Genomic DNA, 16,495 nt, shown 5'->3' with positions numbered 1-16,495 from the left:
CTCAGCGGCCATGGCTCACGGGCCCAGCCGCTCCGCGGCATGTGGGATCTTCCCGGACCGGGGCACGAACCCGCGTCCCCTGCATCGGCAGGCGGACTCTCAACCACTGCGCCACCAGGGAAGCCCAACACTCTAGTTTTGAAGCACTTTTTGAAGCACTGCTTTCCTCTGAAGGCTCAAGTAATGACATTTTCCCTGAGATCATCTGAGTCTGTTCTTCAGTTGACAGGGCCACAGAGGCAGTAGTTACAGGGTAAATCCAGATCCTTGGAACAAGACATGGTGCTCCTTTACGAGGAGAGTGGGATTTGTTTGTCTGTGTGCATACACAGCACAGATTATGGCTTTACTGCTATTTACATTAAAAAGCCATTTGTATTCCTTCATTCAGCATATACTTAAGCACTGTTTTTCCACTTATTAACTTTTCCCATTTCCAAGAGAAAGCCAGCGTTTCACTAGTTAGTTGTAAAAATAATTCTCTTTCCAAAGATAACCACTGTTAATAGTGTCTTGTATATTCTTCCAAAAAAAATAAGTATATACTGTATATATAAATGTAGATGCTTAAATATTGTTTTACACGAACAAATTTTAGTATTTGAAATTAATTTCTATTTTCTGAAAAGATAGTGCCTTCACATGTTAGAAGAAATTTCAAACAAAACGAAAGGCATGCAGGGAAAAGTAAGTGTCACTTCCATTGTGGGCCATAGTTTGCCTTTCCCGAAGCAGCCACCATTATCAGCTTCTAGTGTGTCTCTTCAGAGGTATTTTGGGAAAACAGTATGGAGGTTGCTCAAGAAGCTAAAAATGGAACTACCTTATGACCCAGCAATTCTCTCCTGGGTATATATCCGCAGAAAACAAAAACACTAATTCAAAAAGATACATGCACCCCAGGGTTCATAGCAGCATTGTTCACAATAGCCAAGATATGGAAGCATCTTAAGTTTCCATCCACAGATAAACAGATAAAGAAGGTGTGATACACACACACACACACACACACCCCCCCCAAAATACTACTCAGCCATAAAGAAGAACGAAATTTTGCCATTTGCAGCAACATGGATAGACTTGGAGCACATTCTGCTAAGTGAAATAAGTCAGACAGAGAAAGACAAATACTGTATGATATTTATACATACACTTAGATTCCACATTTATATGTGGAATCTAAAAAAATACAACAAACTATTAAATATAACAAAAGAAGCAGACTCACAGATACAGAGAACAAATTAGTGGTTACCAGTGGAGAAAGGGGAGGGGGAGGGGCAATTTAGGGGTAGGGGATTAAGAGGTACAAACTATTAGGTATAAAATAAGCTACAAGGGTATATTGCACAACGTGGGGAATATAGCCAATATTTTATAATAACTATAAATGAAATATAACCTTTAAAAATTGTGAATCACTGTTATATATCTATAAGTTATATAATATTATACAGCAACTATACTTCAATAAAAGAAAAAAAAGGTATTTTGTATGTGTATAAGCATGTATGTGTGTGTGTGTGCCCCTGACACACAGACATACTTTTTTTTTTTTTTAACCAAGCCTTTTGCATATCTTGCTCATTGGCTCCCTGACAGGTGCTAGTTTTTCTGTCTCAGGTGGGAAATGACTAGAAATGTAGTTTCATAGCCCTATGATAACTTGGTATCATGTCTCCCTTGGTAATGAGCCCAACAAAGATGGAGACAAGAAACAGGATCCCCCCAAACTACTGCTGTCCCCAGAAGGAAAGTGGCTTAGCCTGACACACTCAGAGTATGGTGGGCTAAGGAGACCTTGAAAGCATTTTCTCTGTCCTCTGAGAGGGGCCTCCTCTAGGACTAACATAAAGCAATGAGAAGACAGCGTCTGTGAAATTCCCACTTCTGTGCCCTGCCATTTGGATAAATTAAGAGGTTGTTCTCTGAGGCTGTCAGTCTCCCCTTCTAAGAGTATTCAGATTTATATGGGGACAAAAGGCTTCCCCAGGCCAGCCATTTGTATTATGCTGTGCCTTTTGTAGTGACTAAGTATTAGGCAACTTGTATTTAGTGTAAGTTTTTGTTTACTAAAACATGCTGCACTTTCAGAAAATCCATCACTTCCAGAATCCAAAGTTATGAAATAGAAAAAGTAAGGGGCTGTGACTACTATTTTCATTATGGAAGGATCTCCATTTTATTAGGCCGGATTGTTTTAGATTGTGAGCTCCTAAGAGGTGTTTGAAATGTGATTTCTGCCACTTAGAAAAACTCTCCTACAGCATCATAGGAATGCATCTGTTGCTTTGAGAAAAACATACAAATATTACACCAAAAGTCTGTGATTACCCAGATCACGCACACACTTTCCCTTTCCCCTGAATATTCCTTATTCTTTTCTGTATGAGGCAGCTGAGAATACTTATTACTCATCTGGTGGTAGATTCATATAGGCAAGTTGCTTATGGAAAATCAAAGGGTTGCTATGGGAATTAAATTGATTTATTGAATAGATAATAGAAATTATGAAAAGCAAACTTTACAAAGATCTGGTGAACCTTTAAAGGGGGCTTGATTTAAGAATGGAAAGGGAGGGCTTCCCTGGTGGCGCAGTGGTTGAGAGTCCGCCTGCCGATGCAGGGGACACGGGTTCGTGCTCCGGTCCGGGAAGATCCCACATGCCGCGGAGCGGCTGGGCCCGTGAGCCATGGCCGCTGAGCCTGCGCGTCCGGAGCCTGCGCTCCGCAACGGGAGAGGCCACAACAGTGAGAGGCCCGCGTACCGCAAGAAAAAAAAAAAAAAAAAAGAATGGAAAGGGAATTCGTGTCAATTTAGAATATTTTCTGAACAGTTCGTCATAAATGCAGACTAAATGTGTCAACAAAACCAATGATCTTTCCTCATCTTACTTACCTTCATGAAGGTATTCTTTAAAACTGTATATAATAGTAAGACTTTGGAAATGTCCTAAATGTTCATCACAGGGTGGTTAAGTAAATTACAGTGCTCAGAATCTTGTTGAACACGATTTAATGCCTTTGCTGGCACACAGAGCTATACGTCAGGTATTGTATTCAAAAAAGCAAGATCCCAAATTACACAGACACCATGACTGCAACACTGTTTAAACAGTTATATAAGAAGAAAGATTGAAATAAATACCCCAAGTTGCTTATTGCTGTGTTGGGATGGTGGTGCCTATGGGTGGTGGGTCACTGATTTCCAAGTGATGTAATCACTTCTGTAATGAAAACTTAAGTATATGTGAAGAAAATAATGGGACTCTTGCCTGAAAGAGTGTGCACCCAGTTTTTGAGTGCTTCGTCTTAGTGCAGGGTTTCTCTTCCCCTCCTTTGGATCTAGTTAGCAGTTAGAGGCATCTTCAGAAGGATGGGTAACTTGCTCATCGTTTCTTATCTAGCAAAGAAACGTGGGGTGGGGGGGAAGAATCAGCTTGCAGCCACCTACTTCAAGAAAGCTTTCTGGAAAGAATAACTTGAAAGTGACCTTTTCAAATGAGGGGGAGGATAGTCCAGTGGATTAAGAAAGAAAGATATTCTGGATATAAATAACCATGTGGGAATGAAGGGGGAAAGCTGAGAAGGAGAAAGTTCATTTGATCCAGCTCGGAAGTGAGTATGGGATGGAGAGAGATGATGCATGTTGGAAAACTGATGAGTGACAGAGGCTTCCCGTGCTCAGTGGGGAACAGTTTAACCTTTTCTAAGGAAAACAAAAGTTCCATCGGCAGATGGTCAGGAAAATACACCGTAGGTGATGCTGATTTGGAGTTGCAATTTTGTGTGTGAAGACTCTGGGAAGCCGCCTGCAGTGGCCTGTTTGCGAGGTGATGGTGGCCTCTCTCAGGGGCTTGGGCTTGGGATGAGAAAGAAGGTCTGGATTCCAGACGTGCCATATAGTAAGAAACAGATGCTTTTTGTACCAAAGAGGCCAACGTCGAACTAAAGAACCTCATCCTGGGCCAGGTTGCAGAAATGCATTTTGTATACGCTTCCTTAGATCATAAAGAAGAAACTCTGGGTTAAGGGCTTCTGTTTGTTAAATAACGGGAAGTAAAGTCCTCTGGTGATTTTCCACTCCTGTACAGTGTTGAGACGGGGAGTGATGACAGGGACTAAGACGTTCCCAAACTGGATTTCCCTCTTCATATGTGCTTATATTACAAAAATCAAGTTTGCACTTTTTTTTTTTTCTTGCGGTACGTGGGCCTCTCACTGTTGTGGAAAATGCGCCACAGAGGACTTTCTTTAGGGATAGTTGAAACATTCCCCCTTTTTTTTTTTTTTTTTTTTTGCGCTACGCGGGCCTCTCACTGTCGTGGCCTCTCCCGTTGCGGAGCACAGGCTCCGGACGCGCAGGCTCAGCGGCCATGGCTCAGGGGCGTCGCCGATCCGCGGCATGTGGGATCTTCCCGGACCGGGGCGCGAACCCGTGTCCCCTGCATCGGCAGGCGGACTCTCAACCACTGCGCCACCAGGGAAGCCCTTGATAACTTTTTAAAAAAATGCACACTGATACAACAGCTGTCACATACAGTCTAACAGAATTGTTTCGCATGAAGTTAAAGACAACTAAGTGCTACTAGAGCTATCTTACGGAAAAAACTGAATGAACCTTTTGGCCCACGCAGTAAAAAGCCCTCAGCCTAGCGCGAGGCACACGGTCAATGGTCAGGAGGGGGTGACTGTTCTGTTCTGCCAGACCAGAACGTTTCTGAGGGCAGTTTCTTGTGCTCTTCATCACTGTGTCGTTCATACTTAGTACATTTGATAGATCTGATTAATACATATTTGGCACAAACATTTATTGAATGAAAGAATGAATGAATGAACGGTTGGCGGAATTCCACTAGAAAGAGGAATGAAATTCCAAGCATTAAGGTGAGTCTCAAAGTTAAACAAAGGCATACATTCTTTCATATATTTGTACTGCAATTGCAATGAAACAAAAGCTCTTGTTACATAACATTGGCCAATGTGATCATTGAATGTTAAACAGGAAATGATGTTGGGGATTGGGTAGCAACCCCCTTCCTTTACAGATGAGGAAACTGAGGCCCAGAAAGGAGGCAGCCACGTGGCTGACCAGCCTCTTAGGCTCCAGCCTCTAGGGTCCTCATTGCTGGGTCAGTGGTGTTCCTTGGCATTCTTCCTGGTGGCCCTAAAAAAAAAGGCCAACCCGTGCCTGTAAACCGTTGCCAAACTTTGCTCAGAGAACAGAGATAAGCATCCTGAAAAGAGGGAAATGCCACAGTCCTATTTTTCCTGAGTAATTTTGTGTATCTTGGCCTCTAGGACACGGGATGATTTTCCAGGTCCCAAGAGCTTGTTCCTGAGAGCAGAGCTGTTTTCCTGTGGGAGGGCTGGGGTCAGGCCCGGGGTGCCGGCCAGACCTCCTCTGTGGAAAGCCTCAAGTGGCTGAAAAAACAAGCATGTTACCCCACTGAACAACAGCACTTAAGGAGGGGATTATCAGGGCTGAAATGTGAAATGTAAAGAAAGGATTTAAAAAGAGCCAGGTGCTTCAAGTCCTGTGTCTGGACTGATGAGGCTCAAAAGTGTTAAAGAGAAATTCCATTCGGATGACTTGGCCGCCACAGTATTTGTTCCTGCTGGGCCAGTAGGGAAGGGAGGGGAGGAAGTTCCCTGGGGCCTGTCCAGGCAGTTAGGGCCCTTCCCATGTTGAGGGATAGCCGGGATCTGAACCCTTGGCACCTGGCCTGTGGCCCGGGTCATGGGAATTCACCTTGTGCTCCCAGGAGCTCATTCCAACCTGAGCAGGAAGATGGAAGCCACAGTGGAGACAGGCACAGCCCTGGACACATACTTGGCTTCAGCCTTGAGCGCTTGGAAAGGAGGCTGCTGGGTCAGACCAGCTATTTGACTATTTTCCTAGAGGGAGAATTGAGATGTTCAGAAAATTAGGAGTGGGAATTTTCTCAAGTCAGTTCTTTTTAAGAATTAATTAATTAATTAATTAATTATTTTTGGTTGCCTTGGGTCCTTGTTGCTGTGCGCGGGCTTTCTCTAGTTGCGGTGCGCGGGGGCTACTCTTTGTTGCGGTGCGCGGGCTATTCATTGCGGTGGCTTCTCTTGTTGTGGAGCATGGGCTCTAGGCCTGCGGGCTTCAGTAGTTGCAGCATGCGGGCTCAGTAGTTGTGGCTCACGGACTGTAGAGCGCAGGCTCAGTAGTTGTGGCACACGGGCTTAGTTGCTCCGCGGCATGTGAGATCTTCTCTGACCGGGTTTCGAACCCGTGTCCCCTGCATTGGCAGGTGGGTTCTTAACCACTGTGCCACCAGGGAAGCCCAAGTCGATTCTTACTGATGCTTCATCTTGGTGTGCTTTAAAATACTATCGGCGGGGGCTTCCCTTCCCTGGTGGCGCAGTGGTTGAGAGTCCGCCTGCCGATGCAGGGGACACGGGTTCGTGCCCCGGTCCGGGAAGATCCCACGTGCCGCGGAGCGGTTGGGCCCGTGAGCCATGGCTGCTGAGCCTGCGCGTCCGGAGCCTGCCTTCCCCAACGGGAGAGGCCACAACAGTGAGAGGCCCGCGTACCGCCAAAAAAAATACAAAAAACAAAACAAACAAAAAATACTGTCGGAGGGACTTCCTGGCAGTCCAGTGGTTAAGACTCTGCACTTCCGGGCTTCCCTGGTGGCGCAGTGGTTGAGAGTCCGCCTGCCGATGCAGGGGACATGGGTTCGTGCCCCGGTCCGGGAGGATCCCACGTGCCGCGGAGCGGTTGGGCCCGTGAGCCATGGCTGCTGAGCCTGCGCGTCCGGAGCCTGTGCTCCGCAGTGGGAGAGGCCACGGCAGTGAGAGGCCCGCGTACCGCAAAAAAACAAAACAGAAACAAAAAAGACTCTGCATTTCCAATGAAGGGGGTGTGGGTTCGACCTCTGGTTGGAGACCTAAGATCCTGCATGCTGCATGGCATGGCCAAAAAGAAAAAAAAATGTTAAAATACTGTTGGAAACTCAGGACAGGTCCCCTTGAAGCTGTGGTTTGCAGTGTGCTATGTACAGGGAGGAGATGAGGCATTGGGGCTGTGGTGAACCTGTGCACCTGGTCACACCCTCCACGGTGACTGTGTGCAGAGCTGGTTTTATGTGTGTCTCTGTTTGAAGACATCTTATTCAGTATATGTTGTTGGTTCAGTAATGCTGAAATTACCACCCTATGGCTCTTGTCTGAATGAAGCTTCTCTAACACACATTTTCTCCTTAAGACACATCATAGCCTTCTGGTGCTTGGGAGCACTAGACAGCACTTTAGCACGATGCTTGGGGCCCATTTCAAACAGTGAAATCGCCAAAAGAAGCACAAAAATGCAAAAAATGTAGCATTAAACAGACTGCGAAAAGGACACTTGTTTATAGTATGAGTTGAATCGAGAAGCAGAGCATGGCCTTCCTTGACCTCAGCTGGGAACTCATGTGGTGGGTGACTCTGATTTTTCACCACCCTGTGCACGTCTGAGAATGACCACGAAGGTGTCACCAGACGGATTTGGGGGTTACAAAGAGATTTTAGCAAATGGGCAAATTCACAAATATGGAATTCATGAATCATGAGGATTGAATGTACCCATTTTTCCCAAATATTATGCTAAACGTGCAGAATGGCTTCTATGTAATACTGCTTGGCCTTAGAGTTCACTCCTCCAGCAAGTTACTTTATCCCCCCAAGTTTTAAATTTTGTGTTATTTTAAAAAATTAGAGGGCTCCCCTGGTGGCACAGTGGTTGAGAGTCCGCCTGCCGATGCAGGGGACACGGGTTTGTGCCCCGGTCCGGGAGGATCCCACGTGCCGCGGAGCGGCTGGGCTCGTGAGCCATGGCCGCTGAGCCTGCGCGTCCGGAGGCTGTGCTCCGCAACGGGAACAGGAGAGGCCACGGCAGTGAGAGGCCCGCGTACCGCAAAAAAATAAAATAAAATAAAATAAAATAAATTAGAAAATACAAACTTGCAAAAGGAAAAATACTTAAGATCATCTAAATTCCACCAACCAGAGATCACCATTGTTTACGTTTTAGTGCATATCTTTCCAGCACTTTTTTCTTTGCAACTATATATCCATCATCTGTACTCTCGCTCATTTAACATCTCATGGAAAAATCCAAACGAATTTTTTGGCCAACCCAATATATATATATTTATGCGTGTGTGTGTGTGTGTGTGTGTGTGTGTGTGTGTGTGTATATATATATATATATATATACACATAAATGTGTGTGTTTAAAACAAAGTTAGTATCAAACCGTGCTTATTGTTATATAATCTGCATTTTACAGTTCCTCGTTGCTGGAGTCTAAAATGAGAGGCAGGGACTTCCCTGGTGGCGCAGTGGTTAAGACTATGTGCTCCCAACGCAGGGGGCCCGGGTTCAATCCCTGGTCAGGGAACTAGATCCCACATGCATGCTGCAACTAAGGAGCCGTTGAGCTGCAATTAAGGAGCCCGTCTGCCACAACTAAGACATGGTGCAACCAAATAAGTAAATAAATATTTTAAAAAAGGTCTAAAATGAGAGGCAGAGTGGAGGGTGAGGGACAAAGCTAGATGGTTAAGTGGGGCAGAAAATGAAGGGTCATCAGGGCGTGGACTGTGTTCTGATGGGGACCACTGATGGGTTCTAAGCAGGGACATTTCATAATCAGATTAGATATATAACCACGGTAGCTGTGTAGACAGTAGACTTGAGGGACAGAAACGAGAGCCATGCTGTCCGGTATGGTAGCTACTAGCCATGTGTGGCTGTTAGCACTTTGAATGTGGGTGGGCTAGTTGAGATGGGCTGTGTTAAATATACACTGGATATAAAAAATATGGTACCAGAAAAGAAGAATGTAAAATAATAATTTTTTATGCCAATGACGTGTTGAAATGATCATCTTTTGGATATATTGGGTTAAATAAATTATACAATTAAAACTAATTTCAGGGACTTCCCTGGTGGCGCAGTCGTTAAGAATCAGCCTGCCAATGCAGGGGACATGGGTTCGAGCCCTGGTCCGGGAAGATCCCACGTGCCGTGCGCCACAACTACTGAGCCTGCTCTCTAGAGCCCGCGAGCCACAACTACTGAGGCTGCATGCCACAAATACTGAAGCCCGCGTGCCTAGAGCCCGTGCTCTGCAACAAGAGGAGCCACCGCAATGAGAAGCCCATGCACCACAATGAAGAGTAGCCCCCACTCGCCGCAACTAGGGAAAGCCCACGTGCAGTAATGAAGACCCAACGCAGCCAAAAATAAAATAATTAATTAGTTTAAAAAAAAAAAACTAATTTCACTTGGTTCTTTTTTTTTGGCCACGCCACGCAGCTTGCGGGATCTTAGTTCCCCAACCAGGGCGTGAACCCAGGCCCTTGGCAGTGAAAGCGCTGAGTCCTAACCACTGGACTGCCAGGGAATTCCCTAATTTCACTTGTTTTTTTTTTCTACTTTTTAACGTGGCTACTAAAATTTTTAAAATTTTGTTTATTTGTATTGGACAGCACTGGACTGGAGGGGGAAAGATGATGAGGGCCTAGCCTTGGGGTCATGGTGATGGACATGGGAAGGAGGGAGTGGGTTTGAGAAGCATTAGGAAATATAATCAATGGTTGTGTCTTGCCTTTGGAGGATGCTATGGACTGAGTATGTCTCTCCCAGTTTTGTGTGTTGAAGCCCTAACCCCCAAAGTGATGGTATTTGGAGGTGGGACCTTTGAGAGGTAATTAGGTTTAGATGGGGTCATGAGGATAGAGCCCCCATAATGGAATTAGTGCCCTGATAAGAGGAGGGGTTCAGAGCTCACTTCCTAACCCCCCAATGTGAGGACACAGCAAGAAGGCAGCTGTCTGCAAACCAGAAAGAGAGCCCTCATCAGACATTGAATCTGCCAGCCCCTTGATTTTGGACTTCTAGCCTCCCAAACTGTGAGAAATGAATGTCTGTTATCTAAGCTGCCCAGTCTCTGGGTTTTGTTACAGCAGCCTGAGCTAAGACAGGGAGTGAGACAGGAAGGAGTTAATGTCACCAGCTGAGGTAGGGAAAGTGGAGGCTGGGCGAGTAAAAGCAGTAGAGATGTTCAGCTGTCTGACTGCTTGATTCCAGCTCTGTGGAGAGGTAGGTCTCTGCCTGGGAAAGATCTGAGAGTCAGCAACAAATAGAGAGCTGTGAGAAGAATTGAGAGTCCCAGAGAGCGTGTGGGGAGAGAAGGAGGTGGCCTGAGAGGAGGTGCTGGGGAGACACAGCTGAGACCTGGGGACAGGACAACAAAGGAACAGATAGAGGGACACAAATCGGGGTTGCGGTCACAGAGGCCAAAGGAAGGTGTATCAGAGAGAGCGTGAGCAACGGTGGGAACATGAAATGTCAGAAAAGTTTGAAAAGTACCGCTTGGATTTATCAATTTAGGAAGGGTACCGTAAGTCTTCATTAAGCCATTTCTATTCTTTATTATGGTTAGTGACAATACTTTACATTTGACAGCATTTACTTTGTGCCAGGCACAGCACACAGCACTGCAAGCTTCATACCACAGCCCCGTGGGGCACCTAAGTTATTATCTCCATTGTACAGATGGAGATACTGAGGCACAGAGGCATATATGGTCAACGGTGCCTGCAGGGCTCCAGCCTTGATCTCACTCTTCCCCCACAATATCACCCAAACTGTTTTGCAACTCCCAGACTTGCCCTGCCCAAGAAGTGGGTAACCGTGCCTTCTGCCTCAGTCATGAGTCTCTTAGGCCACACATAAGCTTTCCCCTTCCTTTGGTGCTGGCCTTGTGGGGACGATGGCCGTGGTCGGCGAGTGGGGGAGAATTCTGCATTCCAGTGTGCTGAGGTCAGCACATGTGGGCTCCCAGTGGCACTGATTTCCAGGGCTCGGGCTTTGCTCCCGGGACAGCCTGGGCCCTTCTGTCCATGCTCTCTGAGCAGACGATCCTCCACTTAATGGGTGCCCCGTTGCTTTCCTGCTTCCCATCATTTCTGCGCCATGGCTGTTCCACTAAAGAATCCACTGAAGAATCCACGGGACCCCAGGCCCCGGGCAGAGTCCATCCCTCTGGGCCAGGATTTGCTTCACGGTGAGGAATGCTGCCCCCACCCCCAGCCCTGCCCAGACTCATGCCTGAGGTTTTACTGCTTTCGTTCACTTCCATACATGGAAGCGGGGTTGCCAGCCTCTGCTGGGAGCACGCCCGTAGCAGGAGGTTTGCTTCTTCACAGCTGACAGACAGCCCCCTGGCTCACATGTAAAAAATGTATTTATTGAAAAAGACCCTGGATTTAACCACACGTGTCTGCCAAAAGAGAACTTGGGCATCTCCACAGAGAGAATAAGCAGTAGAAATTGCAGTCTAGTTCCTGAGTGCTGTGGTTACAACACTTACGTCCCACCCTGTGATGGTTAGAACATTCTAAGGATGGGAGTGATAAGCTTTTAAATCTTCAGATAGGTAAAGAAGCTTTTGGAGGGGGGGGGGAGAAGAGATCCATTTTATAAACATAGATATGTGTGTATTTGTTAACATATGAGCGTACATATACTTTTCTCACCGATTTGAGGAAAAGGAAAGAAAAGGGACCAAACCAAAACGGAAAAGAGAACTTGGGCATCTCCACAGAGAGAATAAGCAGTAGAAATTGCAGTCTAGTTCCTGAGTGCTGTGGTTACAACACTTACGTCCCACCCTGTGATGGTTAGAACATTCTAAGGATGGGAGTGATAAGCTTTTAAATCTTCAGATAGGTAAAGAAGCTTTTGGAGGGGGGGGGGAGAAGAGATCCATTTTATAAACATAGATATGTGTGTATTTGTTAACATATGAGCGTACATATACTTTTCTCACCGATTTGAGGAAAAGGAAAGAAAATCTGAGGGGACCAAACCAAAACGGAGTAGTGCTCTGATGAAACAAAGTGGCAAAAACAACCCAAACCTGAACTGTCGATCCTAACAGGTGTAAACCTTGACATGCCTAAGCAGCCAACTGATATCTATCAATTTTAAAGAACTTTGGTTCTCTTAAAGGAAATGCTTTTTATATGCACGATGCTAGGGTCCTGGATGGTTTGCTTTTGTTTCATAAATGATCAAAGATTGGACCATGTAAAAGTTAGACTTCTAGAAAGTAATAGTTGACAACAGTGGATCCTAAAGTAGTTTGGGGAAATAATGAATGTGCATTTCTTACGGAGCTGTCTTTACTGGTGTGTCGTGTTATTTGCTGGTCCTCTGGTGGCCAAATTTACCATATCATCTGGTTCTTTGCCCTGCTGCCATTTTGGATACAGTTCTTTGGGTATATTTTGCTGGATTTCCTTTGTAGTCTGCCTCCCCTTTCTGAGATTTGTTATAGTGGAATCTGAATTATTTGAAAGCTGTAATTCAAGATTGTAAAATTCTGGAAGCACGTGACAGACTCTGCTTTTGTTTTGGGGGACTAGACGAGGGAGTGAAAAGACTGATCCTGGCCTGACGGCTTGCTCACCCCACCCTCCGGCCAAACACTAGATGCTGTTCCGGCCTTAGATGAGATCTTAAAAATAAAAAAAACCTTCCAGTTCTTTCTTATGATTTATTTTGAGCTTAAAATAGCAAACCTTAAGCTTCTTGATCTCTGTCCTCACTCCCTTCCCCCACCGGATCCCTTTCTTTAATTGTAGAAAAAGATTTTGAAATTCTTCCTTGATTCTCTCCTGCCTCGAGGGGAAGGGGTGAATCGGCACCCGCTTTATTGCTACAGTCCGTGATGTTTATCTGAATTCCTTCTCTTGCTCTTTTTCGAGTTGAAAGATTCCCTGCTGTGACTGATGGATGTGTATTCAGAGGGCATTGAATTTGTAAGGTGGATGAGACTGCCTTCTGAGTTAAAGGGCTTCTTTAGCAACGTTTTCTCCCCCCTTCTGTTTAAAAATATGATTTCTCAAGCATCAGGCTGTCATCAACCCACTAATTGTTTTGCCTCCAGGCAACACCAGTACTTGGGGCAAATTACTTCTGGCTGTAGAGTTGTTTGGCCTCATCATTACCCTCCCAGAAGCTGGTGACCAAATGGCTGTTATCACAGGGTGTCGGACCTACAAACAGAGCCGAAGGATGGATGTCTGCCTGCACCAGCCCCAGCTGCTTCTCCCAGGCTGGAGCTCAGAATGAGTCCCGAGGCTCCCGGGGGATAGAGGGACCTCACTTTGCTGCTCTTTCCAGAAGGGAGGTGGGGCTATAGCAAAGGAGGCCAATGGAGGGAAGAGGAGGCTCCGTCTCTGCTCTTCCTGTTCTGATGTGTGGATTCCACATTATTGTAGGGAATACAGGTCTCAATCTCAAAGTGCAGCCGGGAGAGACAGGGAATGGTGTTGGGATCCCAGTTCTGTTAGGTTTCCCTCGAGTGCTTGTTCCAAGTGAAACATCAGGTGGTGACTTTCAACCCTGGCTGATAATTCAGAGTCACCTGGGGAGCTTTTAAAAGTACAGATTTCCGGGAATTCCCCGGCAGTCCAGTGGTTAAGACTTCACGCTTTCATTGCCGAGGGCGAGGGTTCGATCCCTGGTTGGGGAGCTAAAATCCCACAAACCGCATGGTGTGGCCAAAAATAATAAAGATTCCCAGGGCTTGTTCACTGTTATGTCCCTTAGCATAGAGGACATGCCTGGTACATAGGATGTGCGCTATGTAAAATGAGTTAAATGCATGGGAAACCCATTCTGTCTGCCCATGATGTCTAGGAAAGTGAGTAGGTACCATCTCAGCCTGTCATCCATACACACAGAGTCAAGAGTCAGCTGGAATATGTGTCCTTTCTTCCTATATCAAGTCCCTAGCAGTCATGCAGCTCTGGTCCATCTCAGATAATGTCCCGATGATTATTAGGGTTAATGTGCTTTTAGGTTAGTACTCTACTCAGGTATCTAGTGCTTCATGATCTGGGATGAGACACATAAAGAGGGAATAAACAATCATAACAAGAATAAAAATTACAGCTTTCATTTACATATTGGGTGTGCCGACTTTGCCAGGCCCCATCTAAATGCTTTGTATTATTATTATTTTTTAAGAGAAGGCTGTTTTTTAAAATTTTTATTTATTTTTATTTTTATTGTTTTGGCCACACCGTGCCACATGTGAGACCTTAGTTCCCCGACCAGGGATTGAACCCTCACCCCCTGCCTTGGAAGCGCAGAGTCTTAATCACTGGACTGCCAGGGAAGTCCCTAAATGCTTTGTATTATTTATTTAATCCTCACATGACCCTTTGGGTGAGGCACTATTGGACTGAATAGTTTTCATAATGGTGGAGCCAGTATCTGAACTCTGCCTCTACCAGCTGCCCCTGGAGATGTGCTGAACTGCCTAATAACAGGCCCAGGCTGTCACTTAAGGAGGTGTCTTCCAGGTGTCAAGCATGGAGTTGGAAAGGACTTCCCATGTGCTGCCTTATTTAATTTTCACAAGAACTCTGTGAGGTAGGCATCATTACTCCTATTGTATAGATGAGGAAACTGAGGCCCAGAGAGATACGAGATGTGCCCACCGAGCTAGTAAGTGACAGAATCACCTGGTCAGTTGGCTTTCCCTCCAAAGCCTATTCTTTTTCTCTGTGCCCTACCGTGTCTTATGGGGAACATGGTGTACAGCACATTTGGGAAGCAAATATGGCCTCTGTCTTTTGACAGGAATTTCTCAGCCAAGGTGTTGCTGGAGATAAGGCAGGCTAAGGTCTTGAGCACCCCAAACACAGAGAATTGGAAAAGAGAGAATTCAGGAGAGTGATTGCAAACCTTCATTTCTGGCCTTCTGAGGTTTTTAAGCATGTAGAATCTGTCAACCTCTTGTCTTTTTTTTAGTTAACCCAGCTCCCTCAACACACACACACACACACACACACACACACACACACACACACACACACACACACACACACACACACACAGAGTCTCTCCTACCCCAGAGGAGAATGTCTGTGGCAGCAAAGAAAGAGCCCTTTGAGTAGCCAACAGGGTGAGAACAGCCAAGGTCCCAGGACCCCAGGGACATTTCCAGCCTGTGGTTTGCTGACCTAACCCAAAGGACCTCCTGATTGGTTGGTCACTTCTGAAAGATTAACATTTCTGTGCAAGGGCAGAATTGACAACATTCTAGAGAGAGAAGGTAAAAAATAATCCAAGAGATAAGCAGATAGCACATGGGAGAGGGCTGCCCCAGACACCCTGAAAGTGGGAAGTGGTGTTGGATCACTTGTGTGCCCCATGGCCCCCGTGATCTGCTTTTAGGTACTTTCACTGGACCCCTCTATTCGTTATCCTGGGAGAAACTTCCAAACCCTTAGTAGCCACTGACTTTTCAGTATCTATCTTCAAACTCTGTGATCTTAGTAGCCACTGACTTTTCAGGGTCTATCTTCTAACTCTATAATCTGGGAAATGCTCATCTATTCCCCGAGGTTCCTTGAAGACCCACTTGGCATTCTAGGACATGCCATTGGGCAGCAAGCTCAGATACTAACTGCCACCTGATTGCATGAAGCAGGTGGGGAATTTCCACATAGACTTTCTGTGCACAGGAAACATACAGGAATAATTTTTTCTACAAAGAAATATGCTTCTTGCCTGTTTTTCTGGAAACATAGATCCTTTTTAGTGTATCTTCTATTTTCTAACCTTTGACAGAGACTTAGGAGGGAAAAGTAATTTCCTTTTGTCTCAGCTCCATCCCTCGTAAACTGGTAAGTGTGAGTCAGGAGGTGATAGGGAGAGTGGCAAGCCTGGGGCAAATGGGGGAGAGCATCCTCATCTCAAAGGAGCAGCCTTACTGGAACGCAGACCTGGATGGTCACATCTAGCAAAATGTTTACAAACTGTGGACTCTTCTGATTTCTAAGTATTGTTAACTAATTAAAATTTAAAACATTGTGTGTGTGTCAAACAACACATCTAAGGGCTCGGTTTGGCCCTTGGTGGCCTCTTGGTGATTTTGGCTTTAGGGGCTACCACTGGGGCAGCAACTCCCAACATTGTGCTCTGTCTGTACGTGGCAATCTGTGGGGCACCTGCGGGGAGTTTTGCACAGGGAGGCCCCAGGAGCACTCAGGAGTATGGATGCGTGGTTTCCAGGGAGTTTATAGCCTTCTTACAGTGAAAAAGCCCTACTTGGGTCAGAGAAGCAGTAAACAAGGGAAGACGGCGTTCAGCCGTGTGGAACAGTATAGGAGTCAGAAGGCAGGCCCGGGACCCCTTGGACTGGTCAGAGAAGCTCCCCCAAGAAGGGCAGGACTTGCCTTGGCCTGGAAGGGCAGGGAGAAGGACTATTTAGGGAGATTTCCCATTGTGGCTCAAAAGTGGTCATAACACATACTCTCCACATAGCACTTGACTTTTAAAAAAATTTTATTGAAGCACAGTTGATTTACAATGTTGTGTTAATTTCTTCTGTACAGCAGAGTGATTCAGTTATACACACACATATATATATTCTTTTCCATTGTGGTTTATCGCAG

General features: G+C 45.8%; 1 protein-coding gene across 6 annotated transcripts in view; it reads left to right on the top strand.

Moving 5' to 3' along the window:
* LOC114487815 (nucleoredoxin-like) overlaps positions 1–16,495 on the top strand; it is an 82,640-nt gene that overhangs the window by 14,708 nt on the left and 51,437 nt on the right. Inside the window, exon 2 of one of the 6 annotated variants that reach the window (XR_008619411.1) lies at positions 8,383–11,085. The exons of the other annotated variants lie outside the window; for them this stretch is intronic. The gene's annotated coding sequence lies outside the window, so the exon portion shown is untranslated. The remainder of the gene's footprint in view (positions 1–8,382; positions 11,086–16,495) is intronic. 6 annotated transcript variants of the gene reach the window in all.

This window comes from Physeter macrocephalus, chromosome 14, assembly GCF_002837175.3.
Source record: "Physeter macrocephalus isolate SW-GA chromosome 14, ASM283717v5, whole genome shotgun sequence".
Classification (NCBI taxonomy): domain Eukaryota; kingdom Metazoa; phylum Chordata; class Mammalia; order Artiodactyla; family Physeteridae; genus Physeter; species Physeter macrocephalus.
Note: the sequence above shows the minus strand (reverse complement) of the source record. Positions and strands in the feature narration are given on the sequence as shown.